Genomic DNA, 5,195 nt, shown 5'->3' on the forward strand with positions numbered 1-5,195 from the left:
TTTTTTTTTTTTCAAGGTAGGATCTAGCTCTGGCTCAGGCTGACCTGGAATTCACTATGCACTCTCAGGCTGACTTTGAACTCACAGTGATCCTCCTACCTCTGCCTTCCAAGTGCCCAGGAGCGGGGCAGGGGGCAGGGGAGAGGGAGAAAATGGGTATGCCAGGGCCTCTAGCTCCTGGAAACAAACTCCAGATGCATGTGCCACTTTGTGCATCTGGCTCTACATAGACTCTGGGGAATCAAATTTGGGCCATTATGCTTTGCAGACAAATACCTTAACTGCTGAGAAATCTCTCCTGCCCCTAAAATATTTTTAAATGCCTTGGATATTCATATGTATGCTATCTGTGGTGGTTTGAATGTAAAATATCCCATAGCCTCATGAGTTTATGACAAGGCCTCATACTTAATTCCCAGCTGGTAGAGACTTTGGCAGGCAGGGTCTTGCTGGAGGAGGTGTTATTCTGGGGACAAGCCTTGGGGTATCATAGCCCTACTTGTCACACTTAGCTCATTCTCTATGCTGCAGTGGAGATGTGATGGTAGGTTGTCTGCTCCTGCCATGGCTTCTCTGAGACAATGAAACCTCCCCTCAAAGTTATAAGCCAGAAGTAAACATTTTTCTTCTATAAGTTGCTTCCAGTTAGGAGATATTTTCCCCCACCACTGAGAAGGTAGCTATGACACTACCCAAGTGGCCAGCACTTCCTCCTTCTTTAGTATCCAGATAATCCAATCCAAAGACAATATCCTTATCTAGACTTTCATACCCTCTTTCTCCTCAAATATGCTTAGAAGTTCCCCATTATGGCTCATAAACCTGCCCGCCATTCATTACCATGTAATCACAAAACTGTAACAAAGTAATAGGAGAGAGTTGTCGTTGGACATTTGTCAGGTGCTAAAACATAAGTTACACACTTTCCAGAGAGAAACTTACTTAATCCTTGTAACAAGGATTGTGTGAGATGGACATCATTCTCTTCAGATTATAGATAGGGATATGGAGACTCAGATCAATTAAATAAGATTGAAATTTATACAGTTGTTGGAGGGGAACAAAGCCACGTGTCTGGCAGTGGGAGGGATTTTATCTCTTTGGTGCTTAACAAAATGCCTGGTTCGCAGCAGATGTTCAGAGAGTGTTCAGTAAATAAAGAGATATTGAATGAGCTGCTGAGATGGTAATCTTTTCCCATCAGCATGTTTACTGTTGGTTCTCTTTGTGAACAAATCATCCAGAAATACTGAGTTTGAACAAAATTAATTTCCCCTCCATTTAGGACTATATGGTTTGAAGAATCCCTTGTTCAAAATTTATGAAGAATTTCATGATGGTAACACAAAGCCTTAAGCACAGGTCACACCTTGAAGGCACTCCTGTCTCTAACCGAGATGAAATTTGTCAAAGGTCTTTCACATGGAGTTATGAGAGTCCTAGCTGAGTCATACTTTCTCATTCCCATACTCTGTTGTCTCTGACCAAAAATAACTTCCTCATTCAGGGACCAAGAGAAATCTACCACTTTACCATGTAGACTATGTCCAAACACTCCTGATCTTGACCTCACAAAGAAATCCCTAAATATCTCCAACAATGGATGAAGATTCATGCTAATGATGGTGGAAGTCACATGTTGGTGGCCATTGCCCTCAGATTAAAACTCTCAGAAAACTACAGGAGGCTGGAGATATTAAGGCATGTGCCTGCAAAGCCAAAGGACCCAAGTTCAATTCCCCGGTATCCATGTAAACCAGATGCACAAGGTGGCACATGTATCTGTAGTTCCATTTGCAGTGGCTAGAGGCTCTGGCATGCACATTATCTCTCTTGTGCATGCTCTCTCTTTCTCCCTTTCTCTCGTTCTCTCTCTGCCTCTTTCACTCTCTCTCAAATAAATAATATATATACATATACATACATACATATATACATATATACATATACATATACATGTACATATATATATACACATATATATTTACATAAACTCCAGGAGTCTGATTATTGCTTAGAAAAAAAAAGATGTGATATGCTTTCAAGACACAGCTGCCCACAGTGAAACTGACTTCTAAAGTTTGAGACATGCTGTCTGTCTGGAAAAAAAACATGGTAAGATTGGTCAGTTTCTTGCAGGTGGTTTTGATTTCTACTTAAAAGCTAAATAAGAAAAAAAGTTGGCCCCCACAGACTGAGTCAAGTAGGACAGAATCCAGACGTCATCAAACTTCACTTGGGCAACTATGTCTTCCCAGGGGATCTATCAAACTGAGGTAAGCCAAAAGAACAAGTGGGAACAAAGGACCACAGAAACTTCCACACTCAATGAATGTGGTGACTGTACTCCCTTCTTTACACACTGCTGTCTGTACAGCAAAATTCTACCCTCATTGAGAGGAGGTCCCCTGAAGGAATGTACTTCAGGCTACCTGACTCCATTCTATCATCACTTCTTGAGAGAGGATGTCCTTTGAGTGGCAATCCTACATCTTGCCACTCCACCAAGATCCTTTGCAATTGAAACACAAAACACATGGTGTTTTAATTTTTTCATATTTTTATTATGTGTGTGTGTGTGTATGTACACACCCACACCAGGGTCTCTTACCTCTGCAAATGAACACCAGATATATGTACATCTTTCTATGGGTAGTGGGGAATAAAACAAAAACAAGTTCCTTTAACCACTGAACCATCTCTCCAGCCCCACACTGTATTTTTTAGAGAGAGAGAGAGAGGGAATTGGTACACCAGAGCCTTCGCCACTGAATAGAATTCCTGATGCTTATGCCACCTAGTGGGCATGTGTGACCTTGTGCTTGCCTCACCCTTATGCTTCTGGCTAACATATGATCTGGATAGTCAGACATGGGTTCCTAGTCTTTGCAGGCAAGCTCCTTAATGCCAGTCCAGCTCTATACCTCCACATTGTGTTTCAAAGCCATCATTAATTCAAATCATTTTGGCTTATTATTTATTTGTGTTTGTTTATTTACTGACAGGGTTTCATGTAGCCCAGGCTGGCCTCTGACTCACTTTGTAACTGAGAATAGCCATGAAGTTCTCATCCTTCTGTTTTCTCCCAAGTACTGGGATTATGGGCATGCATTACCATGCCTGGTTTATTTGGTCCTGGAGGTAAAACCCAAGGCTTTGTGCTTATAAGTTAAGTACTCTACCAACTGTGCCATTGCCCTATTTCTTGTCATTTTCAGTCCTTCTAAGCATCACTATGAAACAGATGCTGCAATTTAAACCAGTCATCTGAGAAACAATGAATGCTGGATGGTCTTACCTGTAGACTGAGTCAAGTACAGTGGAAGTTCATTAAGTAGTGTATCTGGGACATACTGGGTGTCAAAAAAAATCTGTGTGAACAGGAAGGTCTCTGATATCCTGGCCTGTTGATGCAAAGGTGATGGTGTTTAGAGTCAAAGAGACTTTCAGTCTTAGATTTTATTCATTTTGTATAAATAAGACACTGGATCTGTATACCCAGAAGAGAGAAAGAGAGTATATTGTTTGTAATGGGACTTGTTTTCTATGAAATCCCAGGAAATCAACCTCTGCTTCATGTGATCTAATAGTCTATACAATATCTGATGATGGTTCATTTCCTGGTTTTCTCAGCTCACTGAGGTATATCTCCTTACCTCCACTACAGAGAGGCAGCGTCAAGTCTTAAGAAGTTTTCTCAGGGCCATTCCATTACCAAGTAAGGAAGGAGCCACAGAACAGCATACCGCAAAACCGAGACAATAACCCTCTCTGTAGAGTTACCCTAAAGACTTCACAAACTATTACATCAGCCCAGCTCCCTGACCTACAGAGGAACAACACCTGAACTGAGTCCTCAGCTCTCACTTCCTGTCAGTTGCTACCAACCTAGATGTTCCAGCTTCCTCTGCCTATGTTTTGAGCTCACAAGTAGTCTCCTGTCTATAAGCTCCCAACCAAAGCCCAGAGTAATTCACATGCTGTCCTGTATTGACTTTCTCTGTTAATCTGAAACATGATGATTATTTGGCTTTTGGTTCCAATTAAGTAGATGAGTAAGGAGGCGGAGAGGCTCAGAATGCATAAGAAGAGAGGTTTCTTTACTCATAACTGGCCTTGAAGGCCACTAATTACTTCCCTCTAACTTGAGATATGTAGGTAAGAGGAATTATGGGGGAATTTATCCTTTGAGGACTCAGCTACTTCATGGAGGTGTTTGAGGACTGGTTAACTAGGAGCTCTGGCTCAATAAATAGTGAGAGGGTCAGGTAATGAGATGACACTTCCTCCCAGTCTGTTCACTTCTGTGCTGGTTTTCCCACTGGAAGCCCCACACTCCATAGAACCCTGCCACCCCGAGTATACTCAAATGTTTAAGTTCACTGGGATGGTTATTGAGGTAAGTCACTAAGCTAGACTGGAGCCACCAGGGCAGACGTGGAATGTGAGGAAGATGACATTGGTAAAGTTTTTGTGGCAAGCATGGACTTTATATTTACCGTATGGCCAGTACTCCAGAAATGAGAGCCCCTCTTGCTTTTCTCAAAGCTCAATAAGTGTTGGTGAGAGATATCATTGAAAAAATTATAAAGCATTATGACTATAATTTAAGAAATACAAGAATCAAGCCTATATATTAAGAGGGGAACCATATCTAGCTATGGATATTGAAAACAACAAACTCTTACCTGGCAAAAGATTTAATCTGAGCTCTTAATAATAAATAACTCTTTGAGGAAAAGACTCATGAAGCATGTGAAAGAAGAGGTAGAGGCAAGAGAGAAATTGCTATCATAGTAGAGTAAACCCTCTGTGGGAGATACCTGAAGGAAGTTGAGATTGGAGGGGCAAAAGCATCTACTGACATACACAAGCAAATGTACACTGTTATTGGGTTCCAATAAAACTTTATTTACAAAAACAGGGGCAAGGGCCTATTTGACCCTCAGGCCATAGCTTTCCAGTCCCTAATCATGTTGGGCTTAGAACAATTTTTTTAAAAGTACATTATAGGATACTAGAAGATCATGGAAGTTTGAAAGGGTTGGTTTTTCATTTTAGTTTCTGGGAAAATGTCAGAAAGTGGAATACTTTCAGTACATGCATACCTTTCTGTTTATAGCTAGTGTAAGTGATAACTAATACCAAAGCAAGTAGTTACTTTTCCCCCAAGGGGTTAATTTGCATCATCTCAT

Source organism: Jaculus jaculus, chromosome 1, assembly GCF_020740685.1.
Source record: "Jaculus jaculus isolate mJacJac1 chromosome 1, mJacJac1.mat.Y.cur, whole genome shotgun sequence".
Taxonomy (NCBI): domain Eukaryota; kingdom Metazoa; phylum Chordata; class Mammalia; order Rodentia; family Dipodidae; genus Jaculus; species Jaculus jaculus.